Here is a 23283-nt window from a genome sequence, read left to right as displayed (position 1 = left end):
CTTATAGGTGTATTCTAATACCACAGAGCAAAGGATTTTGGTAGAATTCAGGTAAGAGAGCAAAGAAAGAGAAAAGAGTCACGAGTCTGGTTAATTCAAGTCTGATGAATACAGAGATCTTTACCAAGAAGCTGCTTAAGGCTGGGTGCGGTGGCGCACTCCTGTAATCCCAGCTACTCCAGAGGCATGAGACTCACTTGAACCTGGAAGGCGGAGGTTGCAGTGAGCTGAGATTGTACCACTGCAGTCCAGCCTGGGCGACAGAGTGAGACTTCATCTCAAAAACAAACAAACAAACAAAAAAAATAAGTTGTTTAACAGCCCAGTAATTTTGGGCAGATGATTCTTGTGATCTTAAATAAAAGTACTTGTATTACTTTTACAGTTTCGGATCGTATCCGTGAACTGTGTTCTAAAATACTAGATTATTAAAAAATTTACTTATGTCACATTTTAAATTATTTCTGTTTTAACCACTTCTAGGTAATCTGTGATTTTCTATTTATTCCTCACCTCATCCCAATTAGGTCAATTAATTAAGAGTTGATTGTAGTTGAGTGCAAAGTCATTAGTTTTATCATATTGTCAAAAACTGTACCCTTATTTGCCATGCTCACAAATATTGTCAATGTTTTCTTTAATAATATTTGTAAACATTTTTTGAGCTAGAAATTATACTCATTTGTATCATTATCTTAGATCTTTCATTCTCAGTTTATTTCATATAACATTACAAATATAAATAGTCTATGTGGTGCTGCCTCTCTACGTGAATTTGCTATTGTATTATTTGTATTTTTTACTACATTATACAGTACTTGATTTTTGGAAGTTATAGAGGCATGAAATTAAATATATTTTAATTGACTCATTTTTTTAAAAGATTTATTATAAGAGTAATCTCTCTCTTTTACAATTTGGAACAATCGTAAATTGTTGTTACTACTTTCCTTATAATTTATTATTATACCACCACAATTATCATTAGTGTTTCTCATAATAAAAGTATTCATTCACCAACCAACACTTACGTGATCTTATGTGATGGCTCCTACACTACAGGATAACTGTTCTTACAAATGTACAAATGTTTTGCTTTAATCGTACCCCCTATACTATATATTTGAAACTTTTCTCTGTGCATAAATAAAAATATCTTTCATTTTATTTTACAGCTAGGGCAACAATATAGTATACAGCATACTTTAGATTCTTACTACCCAAGTTTGACATCTTTTTTTTTTTTTTTGAGATGGTCTTGCTCTGTCTCCCAGGCTGGAGTGCAGTGGCACCATCTTGGCTCACTGCAACCTCCCTCTCCTGGGTTCAAACAATTCCCTTGCCTCAGCCTCCCAAGTAGTTGGGACTACAAGCATGTGCCACCACACCCGGCTGATTTTTGTATTTTCAGTAGAGATGGGGTTTCACCATGTTGGCCGGGCTAGTCTCGAACTCCCGACCTTAAGTGAGTCACCCACCTCAGCCTCCCAAAGTGCTGGGATTACAGGTGTGAGCCACCATGCTCGTCCAGACATCTTTTGTACTATTTATTATTTGTGACTCTGTGCCTCAGTCTCTTCATATATAAAATGGGGATACAAATACTAACTATCCCATTGAATTATTATAAGGATTAAAAAAGGTAATGCATGTAAAGCACTTTGGGAGGTTGCTACACTGTAAATCCTTAATAGTGTTAGCTATTATTATTTTTGTAGTTGATCTTATCCCTCCTCATCCCAAGAACCCTAATGAGCTGTTCTCCTTGAATAAGATCTTTGTTTTCTATCAAACATAAAATTGAGGATTTACAGCTCCTGTCTGCAGCTTCCAGTGAGACCAATACAGAAGCCAGGTGATTTCTGCATTTCCAGCTGGGGTATCTGGTTCATCTCACTGGGACTAGTTAGACAGTGGGTGCAGATCACAGAGGGAGAGCTGAATGCGGGTGGAGCATCTCCTCACCTGGTAAGCACATGGGGTCAGGGAACTCCCTCCACTAGCCAAGGGAAGCTGTGAGGAACTGTGCCATGAGGAACGGTACACTCTGGCCCAGAAACTACACTTTTCCTATCGTCTTCACAACCTGCAGACCAGGAGATTCCCTTGGGTGCCTACACCACCAGGACCCTGGGTTTCAAGCATAAAACTGGGCGGCCATCTGAGCAGACACACAGCGAGGTGCAAGAGTTTTTTTTTTTTTTTTTTTTTTTTGTACCCCAGTAGCTCCTGGAACACCAGCGAGACAGAACCATTCACTCCCCTGGAAAGAGGGCTTAAGCCAGGGAGCCAAGTGGCCTTGCTCAGCAGATCCCACTCCCATGGAGCCCAGCAAGCTAAGATCCACTGGCTTGAAATTCTCGCTGTCAGCACAGCCATCTGAAGTCGACCTGGGATGCTCGAGCTTAGTAGGGGGAGGGGCATTTGCCATTACTGAGGCTTGAGTAGGCGGTTTTCCCCTCACAGGGTAAACAAAGCCACTATACTACAAGGCTACAGTAACCAAAAGAGCTTGGTACTGGTATCAAAACAGATATGTAGACCAATGGAACAGAACAGAGGCCTCAGACATAACACCACATATCTACAACCATCTGATCTTTGACAAACCTGAAGAAAACAAGCAATTGGGAAAGGATTCCCTATTTAATAAATGGTGTTGGGAAAACTGGCTAGCCATATGCAGGAAACTGAAACTGGACCCCTTCCTTATACCTTATACAAAAATTAACTCAAAATGGATTAAAGACGTAAATGTAAAACCTAAAATCATAAAAACCCTAGAAGAAAACCTAGGCAATACCATTCAGGACATAAGCATGGGCAAAGACTTCATGACTAAAACACCAAAAGCAATTGCAAGAAAAGGCAAAATTGACAAATGGAATCTAATTAAAGAGCCTTTACGCAGCAAAAGAAACTATCATCAGAGTGAACAGGCAACCTACAGAATGGGAGAAAATTTTTGCAATCTATCCATTTGACAAAGGGCTAATATCCAGAATCTACAAGGTACTTAAACAAATTAACAAGAAAAAAAAAACTCCATCAAAAAGTGGGTGAAGGATATGAACAGACACTTCTCAAAAGAAGATATTTATGTAGTCAACAAACATGAAAAAAGCTCATCATTGCTGGTCATCAGAGAAATGCAAATCAAAACCACAATGAGATACATCTCATGCCAGTAAGAATGGTGAACATTAAAAAGCCAGGAAACAACAGATGCTGGAGAGGATGTGGCAAAATATGAATGCTTTTACACTGTTGGTGGGAGTGTAAATTAGTTCAACCATTGTGGAAGACAGTGTGGCAATTCCTCAAGGATCTAGAACCAGAAATACCAGTTGATCCAGAAATCCTATTACTAGGTATATACCCAAAGGATTATAAATCATTCCACTATAAAAACAAACAAACAAACAAAAAAAAACAAAAAAAAAAACACACACACACACACACACATGCACGTGTATGTTTATTGCGGCACTGTTCACAATAGCAAAGAATTGGAACCAACCCAAATGCCCATCAATGACAGACTGGATAAAGAAAATGTGGTACATATATACCATGGAATACTATGCAGTCATGAAAAAGAATGAGTTCATGTCCTTTGCAGGGGACATGGATGAAGCTGGAAACCTTTATTCTCAGCAAACTAACACAGGAACAGAAAACCAAACACTGCTTGTTCTCACTCATAAGCGGAAGTTGTACAATGAGAACATATGGACACAAGAAGGGGAACATCACATATCAGGGCCTGATGGGAGGTGGAGGGCAAGAAGAGGAATAGCATTAGGAGAAATACCTAATGTAGATAACGGGTTGATGGGTGCAGCAAACCACCACGGCACATGTACACCTATATAACAAACATGCATGTTCTGCACATATATCCCAGAACTTAAAGTATAATTAAAAAAAAAAAAAGACACACACACACACACACACACACACCCCAAAGATAAAATTAGTGTGACATAATTAGCTATTATCCATTTAATAAGCTTTGACCATAAGATTATTCTACATTATACTTTTAGTATAATTCTTGCTAAGTTTCAGAAGCTTATGCATTTGAATGCTTGCATCCAACTATATAAAAGCCCAGGTGTTCAGCTAATATCTCCTGCTTAAAATAACTAAAATTGCTGGAGAAAGAGAGAGAGAAAGAGAACATACATACACTTTTTTTCTTTTTATTAATAGCACTGGAGATCTAGTGAGGTATTTTTACAGACTTGGGAAGCACAGCAGGGAGAGACAAAGCCTAGGGCTTGTCCAAAGTGGAGAGTCTAACAAGAAACCTTCTAAAAAGGTGGGACACTACTTACTCACTTTGTAATCAAAAAGTATGTTTGCAAATCACTTGGGTATGTTTGCAGCCCATATTAATATAATTCATGTAGTTTTAAAACAAAACAACCTCAAATCGTTAGTTTAAAGTGGTCCAATAGTGTACGTACATAGCAGAAGCAAAGACAAATATTTTTCAGGAAAAATGCCTTCATACTAGGCCTCAAAGAATTCCCACAAGTAACTTTCCATGAAAAATGACTATCGCACAGTAAATAATTACTTCACTCATAAAGAGGCAAAGAACATAAGTGAGACTAGTAGAAACAAAAGCAACAAAAGTTGGTTGTGAAGATTTCAAATATTATAACTAACAGGCACAACAATAAAATAACCATGTTGATGATACTTAAAGAAATAAAATATAAGCTTAAAATGGTAACAGAAAACTATAAAAATGCCAAAGCACATTTGAAAACAACACATGTAATATCTAAAAATAAAACATATGATACTTGAAATTCAAAATTCAACGGTCAAGTTTAATAGAGATTTGTTGCCCGTATTTGAAGAGATAATTAGAAAACTGAAAGAAAGGCTAGAAGGAATTATGGAGAATTCAACATAAAAAGTCAAATATAAAAGAGGGGTTAAAATACATGGAAAACAGAGTGAGAAGACAAGTCTAATTGGAGTTACAAAAGGAAGAGACAAAGAGAACAAGGCAGAAGAGCTATTTGACAAAAAATGGCTGAGAAATTTTCAGAATTGATGAATTTCACCAAACCTTCACCTCAAAAATCACAAATTGCAAGCAAAATAACTAAAAAGAAATCTACATTTTGTTGTATCATATAGAAGTTTCAGAACACCAAAGACATAAGGGCAATCTTAAAAAATAGCCAGTAAGAAAAGACAGATTACCACCAAAGGAATGATTGTTAAACTGTTGGCCAACTTTTCAACTTTCAATGAAATTAAATTTTTGCATGCTGAAAGAAATAACTCAGAATTCTAGCTCCAGTAGAATTTTTTCCAAAAATAGAAAGTGAAATAAAGATATTTTCAGTCCACTAAGATTGGGAAGTTTGCTTCCAGTGGAACTTCATTGGAAGAAATTCTAGAGAATGTACTTCATGCAAATGTAAAATAATCTAGGAAAATAAGGCTAAAAAGCAAGAAGAAAAAAATTGAAAGCTATAAATTTTCAGATAAATTAAAATGAGCATTGACTATGAGCAATGACATGAGAATATCTTATTCTTTAGAAAGAGACAGAATTAAACTTTCTCCAAGGACATAAAAATAACATGCAAGTTAGCAGGTTACTTGGAATTAGAGGAAATTAAGGGAGTTAACATTTAAGGGAGTTAAGGGAGTTAACACTTAAAGGAATTAATGTCTTCCAAATCAGAAGACTCCTGTTTGTTGTCTGAGAAGAGCAAAGGGTACTTGGTTGACTTTATACTTTCATAAGTTAAGAGAGCATGTTGTAATTTTAGAGTAGATACTAAAAGACGAGAAACAGTATATTTCCTCTAAAATAGTAAAAGATAAAAACTACAAGATGAGATTAAGAAAATAATCCATCTAAATGTACTATGTCAGAGAGATTTCTAAAATGTAAGGACACATAAGGGTAGAAAGTAACAAGGGTGAACAACCAGTTATACCAGGGAAACGCTAATCAAAAAAATGCCCATGTAGCTATATTAATATCAGATGAAACAGACTGAGATAAAAACATGAGAAATACTGAGAGCCATTTTATAATAATGAAAGAGTCTCTTCTTCAGGAAGATAAAACTATGTGATCAAATTATACAGCCTTAGATTGACAACTACAAAGACATACGGGAGATTTTTACCACATTTCTTTTCATAGGATAAACAGAAGGAAATGGGTAGAATACAGAAAATCTTAATAACAAGAGTAATAAATTTGATCAACTGAAAAAAAATACATGTGTATATAAAACTTCACCCAATTGTAGACAGTTTTTTTTCAACACACGTAGAACATTTATGGTGCCATAAGACAGTTTTCAACAAACTTCAAAGGACTGGATTCATACAGTGTGTAATTTATACTGTCACTTATGTTCTTTATGACTTTGTTGAACTCATTTAACCTCTCTAAGCTTCAATCTCCTAAAGTGCAAAATGGTAATGATAACGATAATATGCTTCTGCTGTGTAAGGCAGCGACATAAAGAAATGATGCATTAAAAGGTCCTATATGGCAAGATGAAAAGTTTGCATTTTAAACTGAATACATTACAAATAGGAATGGCATGTTAAGTTTTTAGAAAGACAAAATCTTTTGTTAATGATTCTGTTAATCTGCTGTTTTTGGCAATAAGGTAGAGACTGGCTTAGAGATGGGAGCAGAGACAGCTGCATTAGGAATAAAAGATAATAAATAAGATGAGAAATAACGAGAACTTGAAGTGTGTGTGAAAAGACATACCTTCACATATTTTCATGTTCCTATTTAACAATTTCAATCCCAAAGAGAAATAACAAAAACTAGGCCTACTATTATACTTAAGTCACATATATCTAAGTCTACTTTTAAAGCATTACATAATCTTACTCTATAATATCATTTAAAATTTAATAAATTTCACTATTAGGTATTTCTTCTTCACAACCAACCTCCAAAACAAAAATACTTGTTATTAACTGATATTAATACTTGTTATTAACTGATATTAATAACTGATATTAATACTTGTTATTAACTGATATTAATAGCTATTTAAAATATGTGTTGGTGTATTCATTTAATAATCTTAGAAAACTCAAGAGAAAATGTTCCTAAGCATTGTGTTTTGAAGAAATTCAGTTTGTAAATGCACATGCAGCAAATTCTAAGCAAACTTCTCTAATTTCTCTACAATTCTCATTTACATAAAATTTGGCTAACATATAAAAGCATGTGTAATTTAAATTTGAATAGGTGAAGTTAAAATTAATCTTCAAAATACTTCTGTGTAGCACAAGTACTCTATATGAAAGAGGTTCCTCAATAACTTAGTCTTGTTTTAATTTTTTTATCATTAAATTTTTATCTGTTACATAATATTTAATGACACTAACACTTTTAGTATGATTCCAAATTGGAAAAGATGTTTTATTTTTTGAAATGTTATCACATTCAGTTTACTTATATTTTGTTAAGAAATTATGCATTTATATGCATATATAAGATTGCCCTGTAATTTTCCTTTCTGTTAATAATATTATCTGCCTTTATTATCCAAGATGTTCATTCTTTTATTTGTTCAAGGTTTTTGTACAATTTGAATGATCTGTTCTTTGCAAGTCTGTTGGCAACTGTCTATAAGATTGCACCGAATTGTTTTTATTTAATGGGAATATTTTAAACTGCTCTTCACATTTTTTTTCCTAGTAATTTGTCTATTCTGATTAGACTCAAATATATTGGTATATAATGGTCATAGTAATCTCTATTTATTATTTTAATCTCTGTTACTTTTTTCCTTAGTAGTATTACTTACTTTTCCCATATTTCAAATTTGTTTCCTTTCAAAATCTCACCAAAATAATGTTTTTAATCTTTCCAGAGGGCTGTTTTTAATTTATTGCTCTTCTTTTTGTTTTTTACTTTAATTAATTTCTGTTTTTACTTTTACAACCTCCTTCCATCTAATAAAATATAATTCATGTACCACAAAAAATAAAATAAATAAAATTTTTATCATTGACTTAAAGTCCATAAATGGTATTAAGGATGATTTAAATTTAGGGGAAATAACATCTGGTTAGTGTAAATGATACTAATAAGAATAGCTATGGCAAAGAATGCCATGGTGGCATATCCTTGTCAAAGAAATTCTTATTTCTTATAGAACCAATGTATTGTTCATTTGTATGTCCTATGCAAGATTGTCATAATTAAGGTGAAAGCAAATGAGGTTTCTTCAAAGTGAAAAGGTGTGTTGAAATAAATTAAAACGTCAGAATAAGATGAATAAAACAGGCCAAAGGGAAAATGTAACTTCAAGAGATTTTACACATTGTCTCTGTTGGTCATTTTGGAAGTCGTCCAAACATTACATCAAATAAAGTCAAACTCAAGAGAGATTTGTCACTTACATACTTTATACTTTGGCATAAAGCAGTGGTGCTAAATATCTCTGGTTGTGCTATTTGGAAAGGAGAGAAGAGGATGAAAAGAAGATCAAGGTCATGCTTATTTGCTACTTCCCTCTTATCTCCCACTGGAAAGCATCAAACTCTATCTTCAGTCTGATAACACAGTATCCCTTTCATCTCTCATCTGGATTACAACAGCCTCCTAACTGGTCCTCTAAAGTTCTACTCGTGGCCACTTTTAATCAATCTACCTCAGAGTAGAAAAAGTGATCTTCTCACAATGTAAATCAAATAACACAGTTCACTCTTTGAAACCCTGCAAAAGCTTCCCAAAGCATACAGAATAAATTCCAAACTCTCATTTTGGCATCCAGGCTCTGCATGATCTGGATCCTGCTTACCTCTTCACACTAGATACGCTTGTGCATGTGCATGTTTGTGCATGTGTGTGTGCGTGAGTGTGTGTGTGTGTGACTTCCTGTGTATACTTCTATCTAAACACGGCCAGTTTCTTCCAATCTTGGAGCCTCTGCATGTCCTTCTTTCTTCATGGAATACTTCACCTCTAAAAAGATGAGTACTTTCTGTTTACATTAAGCTTAAATATTATTTGCCTGGAGTCCTTCCTGACCATCTTACCTAGGGCAGATTCATTCTGTGATTCTCTATCTCAAAACCCTGTTTGTTTCCCTCAAAGCATACATCATGGAATACAATTATTTATTGTATCTGTCGGCTTATTTATAAAGTTTCTCCCCTAACATGAGAGCTCTATGATGACAAAGTGGGTGCCTTTTCTCATGGCATCTTATTATATACAACATTTTATGACAGATATGTAAGGTAGATTATTCTATATGCACATCATTTTTATTTTTTCCCCACTTAGAAACACTTAGGAGGACAGTGTTTCAGAAAACATGTTCCATACTGGTAAGTGATGTTCAATTAAAAAGTGGTTCTGTGGTCAAATAATTCTTGCAAGTGCTACTCACTGTATGTCCCTCCTGAGAGTTCACGATGCACATTAGTATATGAAAAGATTTCAGAAGAAATCCTCTTACTTTTACTCAGTCCATTGATTCCTATATTTGAAGAGTCTGCAAACTCCTCACTCTTTTCCTTATTTAGCATTTACTAACCTTCTAAGGTATAAAGCTTAACATAAAAAACTTTGAGAAATGATGCTCAGAACCCCAGGGAAGCACTATTTGTCTACTAACTTCGCTATTAACCTATTTAAATGGATTCAAGGATTTTTATCATATCACCATAGAGTGCTTCCAAGAAATCTCTTGTTCCATAAAATCACACTATAAAAAGTGAGTGCTAGAAAAAAAGCATTATCAGAAAAGCTAACTAAATTTACATAAACTAGTAATACATCACCAGTAAGTTATGAATACCTAAAATTCAGGCCTTATCCTTGATATTGTATTTTATATGTTTCATTTTTGATACATGATCTTTTAACCATAACTATGTTAGTTTCATTATTATTTGCCTATGAACTAATAAGGCAACCAGAAGTCTTCTCAATTAATTCATAAAAAGCTATTGAGATAAAATTTGCTGCTAATGGCAATCTGCACCCATAATTCTCATAAGACACACTAATTCTTTTTAGTAAAATATTACATAGTTATCCACTGCTCCTAAAACATTTTTGTTTAGCCAGTTCACCGGAAGTTTAACTGATAGTCATGAGTAATTGGAGTACATGACTTTTTAGAGCACAATACAGCTAAAGTAATCGGTAGAGCTATTTTTATTATTCTATCTTTGAAATATTTCGTAACTTTACATTTTTTGTTCAAAATACCAACATTTTAAATTTGTAGAAATCCAACAACTGAATCTATTATCCTTATCATCTTTTAATTATATTTCTTTGGCACAAAATACTATTTGGCAAAAAATGACCTGCAAGTTCCTCTTGTGTACTTGGAAACTTTTGTACAAATACATGCCACTGGTTAGAATGCAAGTGTATCTGGTTGCTACCAACAGGCAGTATTAAAAATTAGTCATGGTCATTTTCTTTTTGTCATAATTTTATTCTTTAGTACTCAGAGTATTTAAAGCACTGTTTATACCTATTTATGATTAAAAGAGAGAAAAAATAAAACACCAAAAGTCAGACATCCCTGAACACTTTGGGAAAGAGATTTCAAAAGAAACCAGAAGAATTAGTTAGCTATTAATATCACTGGTATCTACAATTTTTAAAATAAAATCAACTTTTAAAAGAATACTGATGTATCAGTAATTTTTATAGTTTTAATTTAAAAGTATCTTTTGTAATCTACTCTGTTCAAAACCAGAATTTCTTCTGTACTTGTATATTCTTTTTCTTAGAGGATCTGATGTAAAAACACATTCATTCACTCTTTTATCAATTCAAAAAATATCTCTTGCATACCTATCACTCAATGTACAAGTATGCTAAGTGCCATGAAATACAGAAAATGCAGGGGTGCTACATCTGTCTGAAATTTACAAACTGATAATGAAGGGAAGACACATACATAAATACAGGGCAAAATGGGTTCGATATTAGAGGATGTACTTAGCAGCCTACAAGTTCAAAGAGGAAAGAGAGATTGTTCTCATGATTTCCAAGAAAGTCTGATTAGAAGAGGTAACTTTTGATGGGTTAAATTATAAAAGATGTGAAGGAATAATAATTTTCAAACAGAGAGCAATTTAAACAAAAAAAAAAAAAAAAGAAAAAGAAAAAGAAAAGAGAAAAAAGAAATGTGAAGAAATGTGAAGGGATGAATGGATGAGATGAGAGATATATGTGAGTAATTTCTGTAAGTCCAATTTGAGAAAAGCACTGATAAGTTAAGCATAGTGTAGTATTATACTAGGAGTTAGAATATCATTTCCTTTGGAAGGGAAGAAAGACATATGGTGATACATAAGAGAAATATGACTGGCAGTAAATAAGAAAGAGTAAAGAATGTCTACTATAGGGTTCACAGCTAGGGACACAGTCTCTGGTGTGGTGGCCTGGGAATAAAACCTTGGGAAGGCAGGCTTAGTCAGCTGACAAATCCTGAGTTGCACATCCTTATTTACATGTAAAATTATAATTGTTAAATAAATTTACACTGAGTAGATAAAAGGCCTATAATAAATCTCATTGTTATTTCTATTGTTTATGACAACTGTGACTAATTATACCTAGATTACCATATGTACAGATTTAAAAGAGCATTTTATCCTCTCATCACATCTACAATAAGATTAAGACTTAATTTCTTCTTTTCATATAAACTAAGAGAAATCCAAAATACAGTTTTGTCATCTAATTTAGAAAATAAACAAAAACATACATTTGATTAAATTATGAATTTATTAAAAAATCATGTAGTTAATATGCTATTGCTCAAACAACTAGCTAAAAAAGAAAAAGAAAAAGGGTTTCTTGTGTATTCAGTCTACTGGGATATTAACTAGCCCGTAACAGTGAGAATAAGGCAAGATTACTGCTTTGTTTAACTTGCAGAACTATTCATTAATTTTATTTACAAAAGTTAAATAATTTCATTAATTTGGAGAATATAGTACTACCCAAAATGTTTTATTTACAAAATAGAATATTGCTATTTAATTATCATAAAACAAACAATGGGTAAGTCAAATGTATATTTAAAGATTTGTTTTAAATTAGATTTTGAGCTTAAGTTTGTGGGTAAGGAATAACATGAAACACTCTGAATTCTTCAGCAGAAAAATATTTAGTCAATCCCAATTATACTGACGGATACTTAGCGGAAGCTATAATAATTATAATCAGAAACTGCTCTGGGCCAGTGTTTTCCAAAATTCCATGAGACACTCCAGTAAAAGGGGTTCTCCATTCAAACACATTTGGAAAATATTGGTTCAATAATGCCAACATGACAATGTGCACCGGGAATCTTAGGCAAGGGCTATAGCCTGCGAAGTTTCCCAAAAGCATATGACTAGGAAACCTGTTATTTGCCAAGCAATTTTCACCATATCAAGGAACAAACTCTATGAGATGCTGCTCTGTAAGAAATAATAAAGTTTACATTTTTTTTTTTCTCTACAAAGTTTGCTGGTTTTGCTTCACCTTTCTTGATATCTCATTTACAGGATGTCCTCAAGTCCTACACTTTCTACTGCACCATAAAATACACACACACACACACACCCAGAAATACACATACAATATATATAGTATATACATAAACATAAACATATATATAACTCATCTATCTGTCTGTCTATCCATCTGTCCATCCGTCCGTCTGTCTGTCTGTCTCTCCGTCCATCCATCCATCCTTCTGAACTATATCTGAAGTCAACATTTACCCTGCCTGAGCAGTGCCTCAGAATCCAGTTGTCTTCTCTTACCATCACGTCCAAATCAAAAGTTGTAACATATAGTGGCTCCAAATGAGCTGTTACAGAGGAAACACCTAATAAATTAAGATGACTTGGTTGATAAAGTCGGTAAGTAGTCAGGTACATATGAATTTGAAAAAAACAGGCCCAGCTGTCTTAATCTAAAGAAGTAGAGCACACATAGCATTGCGGCACAAAGGCAGATGAAGTGTGAGGGAATATATTCTATTCTGCTGCCCCGATAGCCATTCTATGTAAGCATCTATTTACCTGGTTTACATGTAAGTCCAGTAATAGATTTTGATCTAAGAAAAGCATTGCTATTATACTTAAGGTATTATTTTATTTTCACTGTTCTTTCTTTTCCTTTCCAACTCAAAATAAAGAAAAATATACAAAGGAAATGGGCAAATTTTACAGAAAAATGACCAGTTTTTTAAAGATAATCTCAGTGTGGACTGTGACATAGAATTATACAATTTATGAGCTGAAAGTGCTCTTACTAATTACCTAGTACAGTATTCCCATTTACGGTTGAAATTTTAAAAGGGGGGATGGGGTGGTAAAGGAACTCAAAGTCACACAAACTGGTGGCAAATCAAGGCTTAGAACCTGTCTTTAAACTTTTGTCCTTTAAGTGTTCCAGTTCACTGGGGTGCCTCCCGTGATTTTTGTTTGTTTCTTTTGTCTTGCTTTTGAGAACTGTCATACATTTCAGAAAAAAAAAGATACACAAATATTTACATACATAGATGTTTAGAGAGATTACAAGATACCAGTAACATTCACTTTATTTTCTACCAGAATGTATTCACATTCATCTGTTGATTTTAAAGTTTTGAAAATACATGAATAATCTATGTAAGCTGAATAAAAATACAAAACCCAACAAAACAACAAAGTAATGATTTTTGTGGGTATACTACATTTCCCCTTCAATAAAGGCACATTCTAGTGCCTAAGGAAGAGTAAGTCTTTACATGCCAATATTCATAAGGGGTGGTAATTTTGTAGCACAGCACTTTGCAGAACTCTGAATAGTGGGCACTGACAAAAGGATAAAAATTCAATTTATTTAATTAGGGAAAAAATTGTGGAGAACTTGAACTTCTTTGTACTAATTTAGAAAATCCCTAAACTCTAGAAATTGCTACATGAACTCTTAAACAAGAAGTCAGAATGAAAATTTTCCCTTTAAGTGAGTAACAGATAAAGTGAAACAGATTCTTTTAAATTATTTTTCAGACAAGCAACGCCAGGTTGGGTCTTAATAATATGTTTTACAAAGCGCCAACTACTAAAGATTGATTTTTAGCAGATAATCTTTACAAAGCACATGGTGCAGAATATGATCAGAATACTTAAGATATATAATAGTAATAATGTTCTATTTATAAAATGAATAAAATATAGATATTTAAGTTTCTATTTTCTTAAACAGAATTAATAAAAGGGTATCCACTTTATATATAAATCTATACTATATATATATAAGTCAAAATAAGAGTATTGTGGCTTTCCATTTATGGATTAAATAAATTCATTACATGAAGGAGATATCCAATACGTAAAGATAATCTTTACTTCTACCCTAGCAAGAAAAAGTTGAACAAACTGAAAATCAATTACTTTTTTCATACGAATTAGACAACTGAGCTTGCAGGGCAAACCACCATCCAAAAATCTGGAGAAAGACAAACCCAGAGAGTCACAAGTGAGATGTGGTTACCTGGGGTAGAGGCTACTGGAGCCAAAAACTGACAGGAACACTCAAATGGGAATTTTAATGAACTGCTGGAGACTTAATGTAGTAGACTAGCATGAGAGTGAGAAACTCCTGGAGGCCACAGTCTCAGGGAGTCTCCATTGTTTCCTACAGTTTATGTCCAGGAACCACACCAGATTTTCATGGTAAAGATCCAAGAAAGAGCTTCTCCTGATTCTGGCAGGGGGAGAGTCATCATTGTGAAATATGCCCTCGTCCTTCTCCATAACAAAGGCCTACTCTCTAGGAAAGAAGTTAACCCTATACCACGTGGGTTATGGATATTGCTCATGTTTCAACCTCCTCCACCATTCTTGTTTCACCTAAGAGGGGAAAAAAAAAGGTACACTACCTGAGAAATACTTGTAGAAGTCACAGTCCCCAAGGTACAGGTCAGCTAAAAGACTAAGATTTAATCATAAAAATCGAGAATGCTTTTCTCCCACATCATACCACCACACCAACAGGACTCCAGTATTATAACAGTGGATTGCAGTTGAAAGAGCTGAATGATGCAGACTGTCTCTGAAGAGAATTTAGGAAAGCCAAAAGTTAACAGTGGAGACAAAAGCAAGGACAGCAGGAGGGAATCTGAAGCCTCTGACACCTACAGCTACAACAAACATTAAATATAGCACAATTCTTACCTAAATGCACGTCTTCACACTAAAAGTCTATTCTCTTCAGTTCCTATCACCTGATACATGTCCGGCTTTCAACAGAAAATTACAAGGCATTCCAGAAAGCAAGGAGTAAAATGTAGTTTTAAGAGTAGAAGCAAGCATCAAAACCATACTCAAATATGACACAGATGTTCAAATCATCAGACAGGGTGAAGTAATTATGATTAATATATTAAGGATGCTAATGGAAAAAGTAGATTATATGCAAGAACAGATGGGTAATGTAAGTAGAGACAGGGAAACTCCAGGAAAGAATCAAAATGAAATGCTAGAAATCAAAAGCACTGTAGCAGAAATGTAGAATACCTTTTATGGGCTCATCAGTAGACTAAATACAGTCAATGAAATAATCAGTAAGCTTAAAAACAGGTCAACGAAAAAATGATATAAACTGAAACAGAGATAAAAGAATGAAAAAATAGAACAGAATATCCAAGAACTGTGAGACAATTTCAAAAAGTATATATAATTATATATATAATATATATATTATATATATAATTATAAAAAGTATATATAATTATAGATAATATAAATATATAATTATATATATAATTAGAATACCAGAAGAAAAAGAAAACAGAGTAGAAAAAATATTTGAAGTAATAATTATCAAGAATTTTCTAAAAATAATGCCAGTCACATAATTCAGATATTCAGGAAGCCTCGAGAACACCATACCTGAAGCCCAACCAACATATCCCTAGGCATAGCATATTAAAAACTACAGAAAACCCAAGTCAAATAGAAAATGCTGAAAGAAGCCAGAGGGTAAAAAAATATCTCACATACCCAGATACAAGGTATGATTGACAGTGGTCATCAGAAGCCTGTAAACAAAAAGAGAGTGGAGGGAAATATTTAAAGTGTTGAAAGAAAGAAAGCTACCAGTCTAGAATTCTATATTCAATGAAATTATCTTTCAATAGTGAAGGAGAAATAAAGACTGTTTCAGGCAAAAAAGACATAATAGACAAGAAGACATAATAATCCTAAGCCTGTATGCAACTAACAAGCATGTCAAAATACACGAGGCAAAACTGATAGAACTGAAAGGTGAATAAGACAAATGCATTATTAGAGTTGGAGGCTTCAACATCCTGCTTTCTGTAACTGATAGATCAAGTAGGCAGAAAATCAGAAAGGATATAGTTGTCCTGAATAGCATTATCAATAAACTTGATTAATTGGCATTTATAGAATCTTCCATCCAACACCTGCATGATACATATTCTTCTCAAGTTCACATAGAACATTCAGAGACAGACCACATTCTGTGCCATAAAAAACACTTTAGCACATTAAGAAGAATAGAAATAATAAAAAGTATGTTCTTAAACCACAATGAAAATGAAACTAGAAATCAATAATAGAAAGATAGCAGAAAAATCCCAAAATATTGGGAGATTAATATACTTCTGAACATATGGCTCAAGAAGACAAGAAAAATTTAAAAATATTTTGAAGTAAATGAAAATTAGAATGCAAGTAAGCAAACTGTGTGAGATGCCACAAAAGCAGTGCTTAGAGAGGAAATTTATAGCCTTAAATGCATATATTTGAAAAGAAGGTCTAAGGTCTACAATAACCTACACTTTCATCTTAGTAAACTAGTGAAAGAAGAGCAGTTTAAGCCTGCAGCAAGCAGAAGAAAAGAAATAATAAATATTAGGGCAGAAATCAATAAAATCGAAAACAATTGAGAAAATCAACAAACCAAAAAACTTGTTTTTTTGAAAAAAGATGAATATATGACATGCATTTATTCATTCATTTAAAACATATTCAAATAAGAAAATTACACATTTTAGGGAGGAACTTAACACTATACAGATGGTCAAAACATTGAAAGCAATTCCAGTCTTTTGAATATTATATGGATGGAAATGTATCATGAGGAGTTTATGATTAGATTTCTATATACCTCTCTCCATCTCCATTCTGAATCCTTTATAATGTAAATATAAAACTATTGTAAATTATAAAATGGTAACTTTTCTGGCTGGCAGAGTCAAATATCAACATTAATAAAATTAACTTGCTTTATTTTTTTCCTTCACATTAACACGTGTGAAATAAGGCACAGAAAGCTGTGCTATTCTGTTACACTAGGATATTGGGTTTTAGACTGTTTGTAAGCCAAGATGGCTAAGCTGCAGCCAATGGTTTTGTACAAAAGATGTTTCTTTTCTTTTCTCATATTGTCCCTGAAACGTTATGAATGGGCAGAATGACAAGCCTACTAATGGATCTTTTCAAAATTTATGCCCTTCTTTTTCAATTTCCTATCTAAGAATATGTTGATGTGAAAAGGCAGGGTAAGAGGGCAGGAGAATGGGCTGGAGAAGAGTCATTCAAAAACTCTGTGTCCTTACACCGAGGCAGTATGCCTAACAAATCCTAGATACGCAACATACACGAATCTTAATGCTTCACAGGCCAGACTAGAAAATTGACGGTCAATGAATTTATTATTGGTGGCAGTCTCCTACTACTGATTACATTATTTGTCCAAATGGTCATCAGATACTGTCAACTCTACCTCTTTCACATTGTTTAGATTTGTCCCATAATTTTCATCTAGTCCTCAACAACTTTAGTCTAGGTGCACATCGTCAGTTATCCGCATTATTGCAATAACCCTCCACTGTCCACCTCTCTCAACATTCCTTCTCAATCTTCTCATGTACTCTGTGTTCCTAGCTTGTGATAGTTAGTTTTATGTGTCAACTGGCTAGGTAAGAGTACCTAGTTATTCAATAAAACATTATTCTAGGTGTTCCTATGAACTATTCTGCTGATGTAGTTAATATATTCAATCAGTTGACTTTCAGTAAGGGATATTACCCTAAAAAATACGGTGGGCTTCATCCAATCAGTTGAAAGGCCTTAAGGGCAAAAACTGAGGTTTCCAAGAGAAGAAATTCTGCTTCAAGACTGCAGCATTAACTCCTATTTGACTTTCCAGCCAGCCTGCTTGCAATACATATTTCAGACTTGCCAGTCCCCATAATCAGATGGGGCTAAATAAGTGTTAGCTGCTCTTATTACTGCCATCACTGTTATGGCTATCATGAATGCAGAGGATTTCCTGGATTATAAAGTGTACATTTTGTAAAATCATATCAGAGAGCCAAGGGCAAAAACTACTTGTTGGATGCTTTGGGCCTAGAATAAAGGTGACAAGCTGTCAGACAGAAAAGTGAATGTGTGAGCCAGAAAAGTCAGAGAAGAGCTTCTTTTAGACACTTCAGACATGAAGTTGATTAATTGAGAAAGGAAAGTAAAATTTACGCAGACAGACCAATTCAGTCCATTGGTCTCAAGAGACACATTTAGATTTCAGTCAGAGATGTGTTGTGCCAAATTATTCCATCTTTAGAACCTCACCCAGCTATGTCTATTATCTTACTAACCAGGAATTAAGGGCTGGATCAGCTAGCTTCTCTAAAGAAACACATGCCAAGCACAGGGGATATCTTAGACTAATCCCACTTCTGATTCAAACGAACTTTGAAAAAAGGAATAACAAGCTCCTGTGAAAAGTCATGGTTTCAGCTTTTGAAAATCAGTTACTACATTCCAGGAGGGTGAAGTGACAGTGGAGGGAATCATGAACCATGCCTCCACCCCGCTGAACAAAGCCCAAAGGAGTTACCAATGGGATCAGAACATATACGACTCAGAATTACACGTGGTTTTCAACTGAATTTATTACTTTTAATTTACCAGTGCTATTGTCAATGAAACAAACAACCCCCCCGACTGATATTAATTTGTTGCACAATATGCCACCATGGCCAGTTAATCTTTGCTGAATATTTCCCAAAACTATGAACATATTAGAATGATTGTGAAAAGATGATCTTTTGATTCCTTTATTTCTGCCAACCAGTAGGTTAAAACAAGACAAAAAAATTACATAGGGATTCCAAAGACAGTGTAATGACCTGTTTTTATTCATGAAACAGCAGCAACTCTTCCATTTACCTCTCTGTCCATTCCCACTCCTTCCTGGTATAGTTCAGTAACTCTCACAGTGTACCTGTACATTCCTTAAAGTTAAATGAAAAATTTTTAACTTCACAAGCCATACAGAAATATATTTAGATTGTATTTCAGATAAGGCTAGAATCCCCTTTGAAACACCCCTCAGTGTCAATTCCAGCCCCACATACCCCAGAGATAACCAATCTTAATAGTTTATATGTAACCTTTCTACAAATTTATTTAGGTAACAATGGAAAATATTTGGTATTTTTTGTTTATATTATTTGCTTTATAACATATGTACAATTCTGCAACTTGCTTTTTATTAAGCTATAAACAATTCTAGCATACACACCTTCATGTATAGAGGTTAAAAGATTAGTAGAAATAATCCTGTGCAAGCGTCGGGTTCTAGGCCTGCCCTATCAAATAACAGCCATGAAATTTTGACTCTGTCACTAATCTCACTATCCTAATTTTTAAATAATCTTCCTCATTTCTGTCTTTCACAGGGTATATGTGAAAACTAAATGAAGTAATCTCCGTGTGTGCTTTGAAAGCTGTACTGTTTAATATATACATAAAATATTATTCTTAAATATTATCTAGAAAATAATCAAGTAGTGCTATTCTAATAGCATATACTATAAGTATTTAACTTAAAACTTTAACTAAGAGGTGTCACAATAATATTTCTATATTGAAATTTTTAGCTACTAGCATAGTTATCCCTAAATGTGAATGCTTCCTTGGAAACATTGACATATTATGTCAACAAAGGATTAATCATGAGAAAATATATTTACATGCAAATTCAAGTTATTAAATTGATTGTTTACAAATCAAATTCCATTTTTACATCCATGAGCTTCTATGCTCAATCCTAGAGTAAATGAACCACAGCCCAAGTGCATGAAAACAATGAGAATGACTAAATCAGAAGAGGTTATAAAACTATGACATTTAAAAATATTTAAAAATTCACCCCAAATCTCTTACATGTGATGTTCAAAAGAATTATTTTGGTAAAAATAACTTTATGAATGATTTCAGTTTTAATTACAATTCTTTTAAGAAAAATGTTTTCTATGAGATACACATCTGATTTACATTTTAAGTAAATTAAAACATTAGGATTCTTAGAGAAAATGGTTAAAAACATTCTTAGTCACTGAGTTAAGGCACAATATCGTGTGGTTGGTTATAGATCTGATATGTTATTGGGCATATTGATTTCACTTTTTACCAGAATAATTACATGTCAAATGAAAAGAGTGCTCTACAAAGTCCCTCTTTTCTAAGTTTTTTCATGAATAGAATCATCAATAACAAACTATATCAACTTCACCTTAAAAATCTCTATGTATTTTATGTATTTGATTACCTTTCATCATGAATTATTCACTTTTTTTTTTTTTGCTCTGGGTTGGTAGAAGGCTTTTGGGAAGTGACTTATGTTTATGAATCTTCTCAATTTCCTTTATTTGAAACACATTACCTCATACTATTTCTTCAGACTCTCCAAGCTTGACTGGATACCCAGTTTTCACTTCTCAACATTAAAATGAGAAGGAACCATGGGAAAGTCCTGACATACATACATACATAGAAAATATTACACAAAGCCATTACTTTGGGGGTTAGATCAATGTGATCATAGTAAGATAACTCGGAGATGAGTTAAGACCCTGAAATACAAGACAGAGTGCTTCACAAGTACATTCATGTCTGAGAAGGAAGGTGGGGCACATGGAACATGTACTTAATGTCTTCCTTGTAGATGCCAAGAGAGAATGAAAACAGTAAGAATATTTGGAGTCAGTTTAGTTCAATTCCAAATTATAAATTTGACTAAACATACACATTTAATGAATTAGTGGAATAAAGTCAATTATAAAACTCCGATTGTGTAAATCAGAACAATTAGTTATATGACAGCTTTTGGACCTGTTTTAATGTCCTAGTTTGTGACAAATTTTTTTAAACAGAGAAATTTGGATCACTGGCACCTCAAAAATACTGATTTTCACTCATAGGAAAAAGTAGTAACACAATGTTAATGCTCCAACTAGGTAGGTAGATATAAATGGAAGAAATGAGAATTATGAATATCCATTTTCTAAATTAGGTGGATAGCAGAAAAAGCAATGGAATCAGAAGACCACAAGGTCCAAGCTCTAGCTTCAACAAAGTGAAACATTTTGGACATAGTTTCTTCAAATGTAAAATGAGGGTGTTGAACTGTATCTCCAACATTCTTTATAACCTATGATACTTAGGGGGAAAATTTCATAACTACAGCAGCTTTACAAACCTATTATTTGAGTGCCAAAAATGGTAAGCTGGAAAATTTTCAGTGGCTTGTGGCCTATTTGTTGTCAATTCCTTTTTTTTTTTTTGCAACATCTTTTTTTTTTTTGCAACATCTTTTTTTTTTTTTTTTTTTTTTGGTCTGGTTATAGAAGTACCATGTTCGCTGTAGACAATATGGAAAACACAGACAAATCCAAGCAAAAACCAAAAAAAAAAAAAAAAAAAAAAAAAGTCACTACCCAAAGATTACCTGAGCTGCTAACATACATGTTTCCAAATATATATTGTTGTATAAGTTACTAGAATTTATAGAGTCCAAGGGTTTTCAAATTTGTATTTTTATGATCAGATTTTTTTTTCTAAACAAAGTCTCACATGGAACCTTAATGTATAAACACATAAAACTGAAACTACTCTGATTGAAGTAGTGATGAAGAGCCTGGGGCTTTTCTTACATGGTTGTCAACATACACCTATGGAATCCTATACTTTAAGAAGTACTGTCTTAAAACTAATGACTTAACATATTTTCTAATGCTGGACATTTAAATTGCTTCTTCTTTTTTGCTATTATAAATATCATTCAGTTCTTTGTGTACATTCATGGTTATTTTCCTTGGACCAATTCTTGCAGGTGAAACTTCTAGGCCAAATGGTTTTAAGGCACTCATTGTCATGCCAAGCAACTTTGACATTGTCTCTCCCCAAACCATTTGCCACAGGAGTCATCCATTTTCCATTCTGTTATTTAATGGTAACTAACCCCAATTGTAGCATTCGAATCAGAATCTATTTCTGACATATTTCTTCATCTTTTCTTTCTCTTACTTATGATGCCAAATAGGTTAGTATTAAGGCTAAATAAATGTCCTCCTTGAAGCATCAATACTTCCTTCCTGTTAAATGCCATTGGGTGCCTACTGGATGAGCCTTTTGTTGTCCTTGGACAATGATCTGTCAAGCAGTCAGCTTCTATAAGAAGGTGGCTAATCAAAAGCAGATAGTGCCCTTTGGGGGGAATACCTTTGTTACTTGGCACTTTTAGTGAGACAGAAATGAAAAGGGCAGAAGAGAATTCCAGGCAAGGGTAATCAGACAACATTGGAGGAACTTGGCACAGTTCAGTGATATAAATGATGAACATAAAAAAGTGGTTAGAGATGGGGCCAGAGGCAAATGCAAATTGCCCACAAGTTACATAAGGGGGTAAAACTTTGTGGGTGGAAACTGTAGTAAATGTAAGAGTGAATGTCCATTCTAAAGAGAACAGTCAGTATAGCCAATTGCCACCATGTGAGGGAATATCTTCTAGTTTCCAAAGCCATGAAAGGTTTCAATTTTTAAATTAATGATGGTACAAAATTAAAAAAAAGCAAAAAAACAAAAAAAACAACCACCAGTGCAAACTCGACCAAACACATATGTGAGCTGCATTTTGCTAACAGCCTGTCTCACTTTACAATCTTAGGACTAGGGAGTTAGGGAAAGCGCAGCTCATGAAAGCCTGTGTATACTAAACTCAGGGGTTTGAACTTTATCTTGAGAACCGTAGGGACTCATTAAAAAGACTTGACACTGATTAACATCTTAGAAGGATCACTCTGGCAGCTGTATTGGAGTCAAGTCTGAAAGGGAGCTATGTAAGAAGGGCTTAAATCAAAGCAGTGAAGGAGGCATGGAAAGAAGAAGACAGAGTTGAAAGAGGTTAAAAAGTCATATGGTTTACGA

The 23283-nt window shown here is 33.7% G+C and overlaps 1 protein-coding gene across 4 annotated transcripts in view; it reads right to left on the bottom strand.

The window, feature by feature from the left end:
• The window catches only part of XRCC4 (X-ray repair cross complementing 4), a 289569-nt gene that overhangs the window by 52974 nt on the left and 213312 nt on the right, over nt 1-23283 (bottom strand). The window lies entirely within an intron of this gene.

This window comes from Macaca fascicularis, chromosome 6 (genome assembly GCF_037993035.2).
Source record: "Macaca fascicularis isolate 582-1 chromosome 6, T2T-MFA8v1.1".
Taxonomy (NCBI): Eukaryota; Metazoa; Chordata; class Mammalia; order Primates; family Cercopithecidae; genus Macaca; species Macaca fascicularis.
Note: the sequence above shows the minus strand (reverse complement) of the source record. Positions and strands in the feature narration are given on the sequence as shown.